This window comes from Mustelus asterias, unplaced genomic scaffold (genome assembly GCF_964213995.1).
Source record: "Mustelus asterias unplaced genomic scaffold, sMusAst1.hap1.1 HAP1_SCAFFOLD_63, whole genome shotgun sequence".
Lineage (NCBI taxonomy): Eukaryota > Metazoa > Chordata > Chondrichthyes > Carcharhiniformes > Triakidae > Mustelus > Mustelus asterias.
Genome location: NW_027590128.1, coordinates 389303 through 403242, shown reverse-complemented (window position 1 = coordinate 403242; position 13940 = coordinate 389303). Strand labels below are relative to the sequence as shown.

The following is a 13940-nucleotide window of genomic DNA, read 5'->3' as shown; positions in this document are numbered from 1 at the left end:
GGCTTGATCTACATGATCCAAGCTGATTGGAGTAGGCATTGCACTTCCTCCAAGGCTTGATCTCATTTGCATCTTCGCCAAAAGGCCGAGATGCCGCTTTTAAAAATTACTTCAAATGAAGCTAAAATGCAACCTTATGACTTCAACCAAGTACAGCATGTCGACACTACACTTGATCTGAGCCAAAAGGCCAAGAAGAGTTTGGCTTTGCTTTAATGATGTTTGGTGGTGATTGTGTGATATGAAATTTCTCCATACCTTGGCTTTGTATTGAAAAGAACCAGGTTTCAGCGAGTTCCTGATATTTAAACAAACCAATTACAAACCAAGGAGTATTCTGTGATTGTCAAAGATTGTGTGATTTGTTCACATTTCCATTGATCTGGAAATGGATTCCAATGTTTTTTTTTCCGGATTGTTATGGTTATGTCTAAACTGTGTTGCTGCTTCACGCGATTTGTGAATCTGATCACCTGAAGCCCTAAACTCCTCGAAAGCATTCAGATACTTGAATTCTATAGACTGATTTGAAAACACATTGTTCTGATCAGAATGCAGAACCTGACACTGAGCTGTGGTGAAATTAATTTCCAATTTGAATACCCAATTTGCAAGTTTATAATTTATTAATAATGTGTTATTGTGTTGAGTTGTATTCTTCCACTCTGATCATTCTCATTCTCAGTTTGGATTGGTTTGTAAATTTTGAAATTATCACTTTGCTTCCTGATTCCATACTGTTTATATAAATTGTGAAGGACAGTGATCCCAGTGCTGATCCTTGTGGAAAACTACTCCCCCCCCCCCCCCCCCAGCAATCAGAGAAAATCCCTTTCCTCCGGCTTCCTGTGTTGTGTCTTTGTAACCAGCTTCTCGTCATTCTGCTGCTGGTCCTCTAACTCCACTTGTCCTGAGATTACTGAAGTCTGTTATGTGTTAACTTACTGAAGGCATCTAGAAACACCATATCATTCCTGATAATTGCTAAAATTATTAAATGATATCTGTCAAGAATGATCTTAATTTTGGAATATGTGCTGATTGTTCTTTATCACAGCCTCTGTTACTTTTTCAGTCTTTTGAAGTTAGTTCATTTATTGTTTTTATGTTGAGGTTGTGACTGGACAACTGCTCTTTGGATTTTAAAAAATTTAATTTCTGTTTAAATTCAAGAAAAAAAAATAAACCTTCTATTGTTTTCCATTCCAGTGGGTAACTTCTAATGATCAGATGCTTAAGAAGACAGGCATGACAATTTTCTTTATTAGCTGATGTATAGAAGACAGAAGCAGAGAGGTCATGATGGAGATGTGTGAAACGCTGTCATTTCAGAAATCGTGCTGGTCATCCTGCACAGTAAGATCCCACAATCACATTGCAATGTGGCAGCAGCCACATTTAAAACACAATCGTCGGTTTGAATTGGTGAAAAGCTAAAACACACCATCACAGATTCACCCTCAGTAACACAATCACTGTTTACAAAAACAACCTTTTGGGAGGAGGAAGTGATTGATTAAGGAAAGAAAAATAGAGTATGAAAGTAATCTACAGTAGAACATAACAACTGACTTGAAAATATGTCTATCGGTATGTAATGAGAAACAGATTGACAAACTAGGACATTTGCAGTCAGAAATGGGAGATCCCATAACGGGGAACAAAGTAATAGCCGAGGAATTAAATCGTACATTGCTTCGATCTTCAGAAAGGAAGACATGAATAGTGTACAAAAAGTACAGAGAGGAACACGTTTTAGAGAGAAGCTGAAGGAAATTTGAATTTGTAGAGAAATTGTTTTGGGGAAAATGATGGGATTGAAGGTGCATAAATCTCTCGGTCCTGATAATCTTAGAAACCCTACAGCACAGAAAGAGGCCATTCCGCCCATCGAGTCTGCACCGACCACAATCCCACCCAGGCCCAACCCCATACCGCTGGATAATTACCCACTAATCCCTCTAACCTATGCATCCCAGGACATTAAGGGCAAATTTTTAGCATGGCTAATCAACCTAACTCGCACATCTTTGGACTGCGGGAGGAAACCGGAGCACCCGGAGGAAACCGACACAGACACGAGGAGAATGTGCAAACTCCACACAGACAGTGACCCAAGCCGGGAATCGAACCCAGGTCCCTGGAGCTGTGAAGCAGCAGTGCTAACCACTGTGCTACCGTGCCGCCCACATCTTCATCCCAGAGTACTTAAGGAAGTGTTCCTGGGAATAGCAGATCCAATGATGGTTATTTTCCAATTTTATTGGATTCTGGGCTGGTTCCTACAGATTGGAGAGTAGCTCATGCAAAACCGGTATTCAGACACGACTGAAGAGAGAAAGAAGTGACTATGGACCAGTGAGCCTTAAGTCGGTGCTGGGGAAGTCGCAAACGTCAAATTTCAAGGAATTCATAACTCGGCATTTGGAAGGCAGTGCCATAATCAGACAAAGTCAGCATGGATTTACAAAAGGGAAATCACGATTGGAATATCTTGGAATTGTTTGAGGTGGAACTAGTAGAGTTGACCGAGGGGAACCAGTGGGTGTGGTTTATTTAGTCTTCCAGAAGGGTTACTCAATGCATCATCATGGGGCGGCACGGTTGCACAGTGGTTATCACTGCTGCTTCACAGCTCCAGGGACCTGGGTTCGATTCCCGGCTTGGGTCTTTGTCTGTGTGGAGTTTGCACATTCTCCTCGTGTCTGCGTGGGTTTCCTCCGGGTGCTCCGGTTTCCTCCCACAGTCCAAAGATGTGCGGGTTAGGTTGATTGGCCATGCTAAAATTGCCCCTTAGTGTCCTGGGATGCGTGGGTTAGCGGGTAAACTATGTAGGGATATGGGGGGAGGGCCTGGGTCGGATTGTGGTCGGTGCAGACTCGATGGGCCGAATGGCCTCTTTCTGTACTGTAGGGTTTCTTTGATTTTTATGATTCTATGATCTCCAAATTTGCAGATGGTGCAAAGCTGGGAGGGAGGGTGAACTTTGAGGAGGATGCAGAGCATATTCAGCGTGATTTGGACAGGCTGAGTGTGTGGCCATATGCAGATAGCAGATGCAGTCTATTTTGAGGAAATCGACTCTGGCAGGAATATTAGGAAGGCAAGTTATTATTGAATGGGTGTTAATTGAGGGACGTGGATTCTCATCTAAACCTTGGTCTCCTCGTGCATCATTGACTCCAGGGAACCAGGCAGGTACAGCAGGCAGTGATGGAGCCAAATGGTCTGTAAGCTTTCATCGCGAGATGATTCCTATTTCGGGGTAGGGATGATTTGCTGCAATTTATAAAGGATTGGTGAGGCCACACCTGGAGAATTGTGTACAGTTTTGGTGTCCTGATCTGAGGAAGGATGTCCTTGCTATAGAGGAAGTACAGCGACGGTTTACCAGGCTGATTTCTGGGATGACAGGTCTTTCATATGAGGAGAGATTAGGTTGGTTAGGATTATATTCAATGGAAATTTGTAGAGTGAGAGGGAACCTCAGAGAAACGTATTAAATTCTAACATAATGAGGCAGGGTCGATTCAGAAAGAATGTTGCCAATGGTGGGGGAGTCGAGAACTAGGGGTCATAGTTTTAGGATGAGGGACAAACCTTTTGGAACTGAGTGAGGAGAAATTTATTCAGTCAGAGTGTGGTAAATGTGTGGAATTCACTGCCACCGAATGTTGTTAAGTCAAATTAAATCAGAATAGTGAGAGGGGAACTCATAGAAACTTATAAAATTCAAACACGATTAGACAGGGTCGATTCAGAAAGGATGTTACCAATGTTGGGGGAGTCCACAACTGGCTGTCTTAGTTTGTTGATAAGGGAAAACCTTTTTAGAACTGAGGGGAGGAGACATTTCTTCAGTCAGAGGGTGTGAATGTGTGGAATTCACAGGCGTTCTGTGATTTCAACAATAAATTAGATACAGCTCGAGGGGGTGAAGGGATCAAAGATTTGGGGTAAGGAGGAATCAAGATATTGCATTTGATGATCAGCCACAATAAAAATGAATGGTGGCAAAGACTCCTACTCATGCTTCTAGTTTATATGCTTCAATGTCTGGGTGGCTCGGCTGGAATAAAACAGTGGAGGACCTTACCACGTACCCTATCCACGTACCCTTACCACGTACCCTATCCACGTACCCTTACCACGTACCCTTCCCCTCTCACTCCCCGAAGAATATTTATCTTCTCACCTCTCCCTTCCTCTGGGGCTTCTCTCTCTCTCCCTCTCCCTCTCTCTCTTTCTCTCTCTTGCACCCTCCTCTTTTTCTCTCTCTCCTTCACTGATAACACACTCTAACGAGGACGTTGGGTGAGAGAGTTGGAAAACCGAATATTGCATCCTGAGTGGATTGAATTGACGTGGCTGCTGCAGTTTTATTTAACGATTCATCGATTCATCTCATAAAATTAAACACAGCAACTGTATGGAATGACGCCAATGGAAAAGACATCCTGAGACCCCTGAGATTAGGCCTTGAATTGAGGGCCCAGTCACCGAGAATGCAATAAACCTTGTGGACAAAGAACAGGATTCTCTTCACCCCAGTGACACAGAACTATGCTTTCCAGCCTCAAAATATCCAACACACAGATGGAAGGGGCAAGAGGGAAAAGCGAACCACTGTTCTCCACCATCTGTCCCATCCGCACACTCCTCATATATCCCACACAATAAAACAAAAAGCAATGGGATTTTACTTTCCATTAATTTTAGGGTGCAACATTGAAGCAAATAGATGGAGAGAGAGAGGAAAAGTTGTGGTGACAGAGGCAGAGATATTGAACCCACTTCCCTACCCACTCCCCTCAAATAATAAATCCTCCAACTCTCACCACTCTATCTAAAAACGCAAGCGGGTCACAGGGATTGAGAACAAGCCTTATCAAGGCCAGGGGTTTGATTTTTATCACCTCCTCCCTCCCATGTGCTTTATCGTCACTGAGCTAATTTGCCTTTTAAGTTGTGTGGTTACAATTTGCAGTTCTGTATATGCTGCAGGCCATTGATGCACGGCAAGATCCCATGGGCAGCAATGTTTCCACACCGCCCAACCGAGTCGTCAAGTGGCTACAACCTCAATCGGGAAGACGCTGTTCATTTCCTCAGGATACATTTCAAAACAGGCTGTCTCAGGATTGGACTGTTTAAACATCACACTTTCTGGAAAGATGTGACAGGGACATCAGCAGTTACTGCACACAGAAAACCTCTACCCCCAAATCCTGTGCCGTTTTCCCTCCACCCCAACTCCACAACGTTCAACTATCTCTCCGCCTGTTTAACCTGATCCTCCCTTTTCTCTCTCGCTCCGTAACATCAGCCCGTCCTCAGTCTGTTTCCCCACTCACTCACTGCCTCTCTCACAAGCCACACAATGGAGATACAGAGACACAGATAGAGAGACAGTTTCATGAGAAAGAGGTTGATGCCCTTTTAACGAGCCATGTCAAATTCCCGCAGTGGAACACCTTGCTTTGTAATCAGTTAAATGTGTGTGGGAAGGTGTGAACTGTTCTTCATTAACATTCAGTGGTTAACTAACAGAAATATTTGGCACTCACTTTAAGTGAAGATTTAACAATTTAATTATTTAACCAACAGGGAACTTTAGTTCAGGAAGGAACATTGTGAATGAAGTAAGATGCTACTGGAATGCTGTTCAAATAAATACAAGGACCATTCATTAACAGAAAAAAAGAACAAAACATGGTCACTCGCAAAAATGTGTACAATTTGGTTTTGTGGCTTTGGAAAACATTTGGCATTCGTCTTTGTATTCCGCTGCCTGCAAGATATTTCTGATTCAGGTCGATAGATGGAGAGGTCTATTAAGTGAAATTCAAAGCTGGAGGGAGCTGCTTTTTCCCTCTCTCGGCTATGAGAGGTGGGAGCCCTTCAGTTGAACTGCAGGCAGGCAGTTGATCCCCTGCTTTTATAACGGTGATGACCTATGAATTTTCCTGCACCAGGATTGATCTCATCTTGTCAAGAACATAAATTAACATTTGACAGCTTACAGATAGCTGAGTGTCTTCTTTGAACTGACAGGCTGAACTCAAAATTCAAAAGCCTGCAAAACATGTTACTGAGGCAACCTTGATGCTTGGTCTTTGCTACAAATCTTGCAGCCTTGGTGCTCTGTCTGTACCTGCATTTTAAGCCTCCAAGCATTGACACGAGTCCAAATTTAAAGGGACACAAAACCAGCTTTTAAAGGGACCACACTTCACAAACACAGCTTCGCAACACCAGACATAGAGCGAGAGCTCCGACAAACACCACCACAGCAAACTGTATTCAAATAGAACCCTGTGCATTTCATTTCATTCTCACATTTATCTCTCTGCCTCAGACACATTTTTCATTCCACAATTTGACCCGCTTCTAGTAAAAGAACTTTCATTCCAGGCTATCCAGAATTATTTAGAGTGATAAGATTAATTTTTAATCTGACTTCACTGCTGTTAATTTAGAGATTTCTGATGCAACTTGTGCACAGGAAAATCCAAAGCACAGAGGCAGTTTGAAAATTCAGTTCAAAGTTTATGATTGTTTTCTGTGTGTGTGTTTCTTGTTTTAATGTACATACTGAGGCTGGAATATTGGTCACACAGTAAGATCCCGCAGGCAGCAATGTGAATGTCCGCTCAGTCCTCTGCAGAAAGTGTTCATGAACTCCCTCACTCCCATTTTGCAAGTTTAAGCATCTTTATATTCAAGGCCTTGGAACCTTCTTTGCAGTTCGTGAACTATTTTCAAAGAGGATGATCATTGTTCCAAGGCAGGCAAAAGGCCCATGACAGTGCATGCACAGCCAGATCCCACAGCAGCTATGTTGTGAAACTAATCGAATGAGACACAGACCTTCCCCTGCCTCCGTCCGCACACCTTCTGTGAGATCCTTCCTTCACTGCACCCAATAAAAAGCCCCACACACCAACGCTCTGTGTGTGTGTGCATTGTCCCAAGTCTGGAGAATTCCTTTCACTTCCCTGGAAAGATGAAACTCTCTCTTAACACTGAGACAACCTTTTAAAACAAGTTCTGCAGCAAGATCGCATAAGGTGCAGTTAGCAGTGTGGGGTGTCTTTTACACTGTTTAATGGAATGTACCCCTGAAAAGTGTGAGCTGGTACACTTTTGAAGGAGTAATTTGACAAGGAAGTACTCAATGAATGTTCGGACTCCAGGAAGATCTATGGCAGAATGTGACCTTGGCGTATTTGACCACAGATTTTTGAAAGCAGAAGTGCATGTGAGTAAGGTGGTGAAAATGACATTTGGGACACTTGCCTTTATCAATCGAGGGAATGTTAACAAAAGCAGGGAAGTAATGTTGGAATTGTATAGATCTTTGGTGTGGCCCCAACTGGAGTACTGCGTGATGTTCTGGAGGGGGTGCAGAGGAGATTCACCAAGATGCTGCCTTGGATGGAAGATCTACGTTGTGAAAAGAGGTTGCGTTATATTAACGATATTGACGTTATAGCAAAGAAGACTGAGGGGCGATCTGATCGATGTGTACAAGATTATGAGGGACATGGACAGATTGGGTAAGGAGCAACTGTTCCCCTTATCTGAAGGGTCTATCACGAGGAGACACTGGTTCACGGTGAGGGCAAGGAGGTTTTGGGGGATGTGAGAAAATAATTTTTTACCCAGAGGATGGCGACAGTCTGGAATGTGCTGCCAGGGAGGGTGGTGGAGGCGAATTGCCTCACATCCTTTAAAAGGATTCTGGATGAGCACTTGCCACATCATAACATTCAGGGCTCTGGACCAAGTGCTGGAAGTTGGGGTGAGATGGGATTTCAGGTGTTTCTAATGTGTCAGGGCAGACTGGACGGGCTGAAATGCCTCTTCTGCACTGTCTGATTCTAATATTCTATAACCTCTCATTCTTGGTTCTCCTCATTCTCTCTCACTCTTTCGTTCCCTCAATTTTTTCCATTCAGACAGAAAGATTGAAATGGAGAGAGAGAGAGAGAGTTCCACAGAGAGAATCTTCGAAACCTGAATTAAAATGCTAGCCCTGCTCCATCCTGCCCACCCCTGTCCCCTCTCAGTCTCTAGAAGCCGCTCAACTCCCTCTTTCAGTTTGGGAAGCGGCTGCTGATTCCTTCAGTACACTTTTTAAATCCTCTCTGACTATCTGACAGGGTTTGAGTGGAGCTGCAGCTCGTGCATACACACTGGAGACCCTCACATCCTGTTCCTCTTTCTCAAATGCTCTCCCTCCATCACCACCTCTGCTTTGACTTTCCACTGCCCTCGGGCCTCCCTCTGTCTCTGTTCCACCCCTCCTTCTCTTTTCTCCTCCTGCCGCTATCGCTCGCTCTCATTGTAAAGATGGATGTTTTCATCTAGGGCCAGGTCTTTGCAACCAAACTCACCACCTTTTACTCCATCCCTCCTTCTAACTTCCTATTTCTGTCCATATCTCTGCTTCTTTCCCTCTCTTTCATGTGCACTGTGTTGAAAGGAGCGATGCAATATTTCTGAGCCACACTGCCAATAACCACAAATCATATTACTGTAAGGGGGTGGGAAGAACCACCTTATCTGGGGGTCTCCAGTTAGGAATCATTGCACAGCTTCCTGTCTCTGGAGAATAGCCTCAGTCAGAGCCCTGAGATTCCTTATTTACAGAAATCAATCAATAGATCAATAAATCAATTAATTTATTAATTAATAACTACTGGGAGGCACATTTTAAAACATCTACCATAGGAATGGACACAGCTTGTTCCCAATTTAAAGAGGGGAGTTTATCTTTTTCTGTTACTGAGGGGATATGTATCCAAACTTAGAATTCACATAACGCTGGGTGGAGGATTACACCAAGCGCGAGGTTGGGGGAATGAAATGTCTCTTCCCCCCGCCCCCCCCCGCCCCACTTTGTCCTCTCTGCATATGGTCACAGTGCTGCCCATGGGATTATGCTGTGCTTCAAAGCCCCACAAAGAAATCTGGAAAGGGAGAGGGAGAGATTCTGGAGGGAGGTGAACAGAAATGGGGAGAAAGCGAGATGTAGAGAGCAATGCTGGGGTAAGACAGAGAGATATGGGGAGAAACAGGAGGAGAGAGAGAACAATTGGAGAGCGATAGGGAGATATGGGGTAAAGCTATAATGTGAATGAAGAATGGAAATGCACTGGATAAGAGAGAAGTCCGGATAGAGGGGAATAAAGCTGGTAGTAGAGAAGAAGAGTTTAGGAAGAGATAGATAGGGAAGCAAAGGAGAAGGCATAGAGAGAGGGAGAGGAGAAAGGAAAAAAGAGACAGACAGAGGATATAATCTGGAAATTAGATGCAGAAAGGCTGCGGAGGGGAGTCAGAATGGGGAGGAAATTTGGAGAGGGGAAGTTAAATAGAAAAATCCTGAATTGAATTCCAACTCCATCAGCTGACCAGTCCAGAGACGTGTTAAATCCGGGGTGGGCTCTGATAATTGGGTGCAGGAAGGGATGGCAGATTCTATTGCCAATCTCTGGTATACCTCTGTCTAATTGGGAAACCATACCAGTCTGAAATAATCCTGTAAAACAGATCAGATGAGAAATCCAATCTCTCTGAAATATTTGAATGATCAGTATTTGCAGATTTGCTCCATCAAAGTGAGAGAAGTATAATTCACAGCTTCCTGTCCCCCAGTCCCTACTTAACCAGCGGTGTTATATTGGCGACTTTCCAATCTGCAATGTTAATCTCTAACACAACTCCTCCAACAACACCGCCACCCCGGGAACCCCATTGGATTGATGCCAAAATTCTCTCCTTACTGTCGGTTCACACATGGAGAACGTTTACTCACTAATTTCCTGGCTCTTGTCCCTTTTTCACTGACAGTTAATTTACTGGGAATTGTGATCCTGAGTCGGGGAAAGTGTGGCCTCTCCACCTGCACCACTCGCTACCTGGTGTCCATGGCAGCGGCGGATCTACTGTACATCATCATTCACCCCATTCTCAACAAAGTAATTGATTATTATGTTCCCCTGAATTTCCTGGACCACCCCTCTGTGTGTCGTGTTCACACTGTCCTGCGGGCTGGAGCCACAGACTGTTCTGTCTGGTTCACTGTCACTTTCTCCTTTGATCGATTTGTGGCCATTCGCTGCCAGAAACTGAAAACTAAATATTGCACTGGGAAAACTGCGGCTGTGGTTCTGGCAACAACCGGCATCCTGCTCTATGTGAAAAGCATCCCCCTGTACCTTACAATTCATTCTTACTGGATAGTCCAAACTGCCCAGTGGTTCTGTCTGACAAAGCCAAGCTACTGGACTGATCCTGGCTGGCATATATTTTCCTGGTTTGATGTGGTTTTAACCCCATTGCTCCCGTTCGGTTTAATCCTGTTGATTAACGCTCTGACAGTCAGACACATTTTGGTGACCAGTCGAGTCCGGAAGGGACTGAGGGCTCAGAGTCAGGGAGAGAATCGCAGAGACCCCGAGATGGAGAGCAGAAGTAAGTCAATGATTTTACTCTTCAGCATATCCGGAGCTTTCATTCTCCTCTGGTCAGTGTATATTGCATTTTTTATCTATTCGAAAGTGAAAGGATTAACTTTCGCCACTGATCCTGAGTTCACGTTTCAAGAAGTCGGATATATGCTGCGGGATTTCAATTGCTGCATAAACACAATTATTTACACGGTGACTCAATCCAAGTTCAGGGAGCAGATCAGGATCGCGGTGAAATATCCGCTCACATCAATTATTCAATTCATGAAGAAACAAAACTGACTGACAGCCAATGGGAGACTGGGATCATTAACAAACCGCCTCAGCCAATCAGAGACCGGATGACCGCCTCAGCCAATCAGGGACTGGATTGCTCACTGAACATCTCAGCCAATCAGAGACAGGGATCACAACTGACAGCCTCAGCCAATCAGAGACTGGATTGCTAACTGACAGCCTCTGCCAATCAGAGACCGGGATCACTAACTGACAGCCTCAACCAATCAGAGACTGGATTGCTAACTGACAGCCTCAGCCAATCAGAGATTGGATTGCTAACTGACCGCCTCAGCCAATCAGAGACTGGTTTGCTAACTGACCACCTCAGCCAATCAGAGTCTGTGTGTGTGTGCGTGTGTGTGTGTGTCTGTCAGTGTCTGTGTGTGTGTGTCTGTCAGTGTCTGTGCGTCAGAGTGTGTGTGTCTGTCAGTGTCTATGTCTGTCAGTGTCTGTGTGTGTGTCTGTTAGTGTCTGAGTGTGTGTCTGTAAGAGTCTGTGTGTGTGTCTGTTAGTGTGAGTGTGTGTCTGTAAGAATCTGTGTGTGTGTCTGTCAGTGTCTGAGTGTGTGTCTGTAAGAGTCTGTGTGTGTGTCTGTCAGTGTATGTGTGTGTGTGTCTGTCAGTGTCTGTGTGTGTGTCTGTTAGTGTCTGAGTGTGTGTCTGTAAGAGTCTGTGTGTGTGTCTGTCAGTGTATGTGTGTGTGTGTCTGTCAGTGTCTATGTGTGTGTGTCTGTATGTGTGTCTGTCAGTGTTTGTGTGTGTGTGTCTGTCCAAGTCTGTGTGTGTGTCTCTCTCAGTGTCTGTGTGTGTGTGTCTGTCAGTGTCTGTGTGTGTGTCTGTCAGAGTCTGTGTGTGTCTGTCAGTGTCTTTGTGTGTGTATCTGTCAGTGTCTATGTGTGTGTCTGTCAGAGTCTGTGTGTGTTTGTCAGTGTCGTTGTGTGTGTATTTGTCAGTGTCTATGTGTGTGTGTCTGTCAGAGTCTGTGTGTGTCTGTCAGTGTTTATGTGTGTGTGTCTATTAGTGTCTGTGTGTCTGTCAGTGTCTGTGTGTGTGTGTGTCAGAGTCTCTGTGTGTGTGTCTGTCAGTGTTTATGTGTGTGTGTCTGTCAGTGTCTATGTGTGTGTCTGTCAGAGTCTGTGTGTGTCTGTCAGTGTCTTTGTGTGTGTATCTGTCAGTGTCTATGTGTGTGTGTCTGTCAGAGTCTGTGTGTGTGTCTGTCAGTGTCTGTGTGTGTGTCTATTAGTGTCTGTGTGTCTGTCAGTGTCGCTGTGTGTGTGTGTGTCTGTCAGAGTCTGTGTGTGTGTCTGTCAGTGTCCGTGTGTGTTTCTGTCAGTGTCGTTGTGTGTGTGTGTGTGTGTCAGTGTGTGTGTGTCTGTCAGTGTCTGGGTGTATGTGTCTGTCAGTGTCTATGTGTGTGCGTCTGTCAGTGTCTATGTGTGTGTGTGTCTGTCTGTCTGTCAGTGTCTGTGTGTGTGTGTCTGTCAGAGTCTGTGTGTGTGTGTCTGTCAGAGTCTGTGTGTGTGTTTCTGTCAGTGTCTATGTGTGTGTGTCTGTCAGAGTCTGTGTGTGAGTCTGTCAGTGTCTATGTGTGTGTGTCAGAGTCTGCGTGTGTGCATCTGTCAGAGTCTGTGTGTGTGTGTCTGTCAGTGTCTAAGTGTGTGTGTCTGTCAGTGTCTATGTGTGTGTGTCTGTCAGAGTCTGCGTGTGTGTGTCTGTCAGACTCTGTGTGTGTGTGTCTGCAGTGTCTGTGTGTGTCTGTCAGTGTCTGTGTGCGTGTGTCTGTCAGAGTCTGTGTGTGTGTGTCTGTCAGAGTCTGTGTGTGTCTGTCAGTGTCTGTGTGTGTTTCTGAAAGAGTCTGTGTGTGTGTCTGTCAGTGTCTGTGTGTGTTTCTGTCAGAGGCTGTGTGTGTGTCTGTCAGAGTCTGTGTGTGTGCGGCCGTCAGAGTCTGTGTGTGTGTCTGTCAGTATCTGTGTGTGTTTCTGTCAGAGGCTGTGTGTGTGTCTGTCAGTGTCTGTGTGTGTGCCTATTAGTGTCTGTGTGTGTGTGTCTGTCAGTGTCCATGTGTGTTTCTGTCAGAGTCGGTGTGTGTGTGTCTGTCAGAGTCGGTGTGTGTGTGTCTGTAAGAGTCTGTGTGTGTGTCTGTCAGTGTCTGTGTGTGTGTCTGACAGAGTCTGTGTGTGTGTGTCTGTCAGAGTCTGTGTGTGTGTGTCTGTCAGAGTCTGTCTGTGTGTCTGTCAGTGTCTGTGTGTGTGTGTCTGACAGTGTCTGTTTGTGTGTGTCTGTCAGAGACTTTGTGTGTGTGTCTGTCTGAGTCTGTGTGTGTGTGTTGTGTCTGTCAGTGTTTGTATGTGTGTCTGTCAGAGTCTGTGTGTGTGTGTGTGTCTGTCAGAGTCTGTGCGTGTGTCTGTCAGTGTCTATGTGTGTGTGTCTGTCAGTATCTGTGTGTGTGTGTCTGTCAGAGACTGTGTGTGTGTCTGTCAGAGTCTGCGTGTGTGTGTGTCTGTGTGTGTGTGTCTGTCAGTGTCTGTCTGTGTGTCTGTCAATGTCTCTATCTATCTGTCTGTCAGTATCTATGTGTGTGTGTGTGTGCGTGTCTTTCAGTATCTATGTGTGTGTCGGTGCCTGTCAATGTCTGTGTCTATGTGTGTGTCAGTGTGCATCCCTGTGTGTTTAGGGGTCTGTGTTTGTATCAGTGTGTTTGTGTGTGTGTGTACCTGTATGTGTGAGTGTCAATTTGTTTGCATATCAGCGTGTATCTGTGTGTGTCTATCAGTGTGTATCTGTGTTTGTGTCTATCAGTGTGTAACTCTGTGTGTGTCTATTAGTGTGTATCAGCGTTTGTGTGTCTTTCAGTGTGTATCTGTACAAAGAAGAATAGTACAGCACAGAAAAGAGGCTCTTCAGCCCTCCAAGCCTGTGCCGCTCCTTGGTCCAACTAGACCATTCGTTTGTATCCTTCCATTCCCAGACTGCTCATGTGACTATCCAGGTAAGTCTTAAACGATGCCAGCGTGTCTGCCTCCACCACCCTACTTGGCAGCGCATTCCAGGCCCCCACCACTCTCTGTGTAAAAAAACGTCCCTCTGATATCTGAGTTATACCTCGCCCCTCTCACCTTGAACTCGTGATCGTCGTCTCCGACCTGGGAAAAAGCTTCCCACTGTTCACCCTATCTATCCCCTTCAT

General features: G+C 45.0%; 1 protein-coding gene and 1 non-coding gene across 2 annotated transcripts in view; both read right to left on the bottom strand.

Moving 5' to 3' along the window:
• LOC144483376 (uncharacterized) overlaps window positions 1–13940 on the bottom strand; it is a 490005-nt gene that overhangs the window by 230682 nt on the left and 245383 nt on the right. The window lies entirely within an intron of this gene.
• Window positions 13–202, bottom strand: LOC144483396 (U2 spliceosomal RNA). The gene has a single exon (XR_013495996.1). It is a non-coding gene; the product is annotated as a U2 spliceosomal RNA (small nuclear RNA).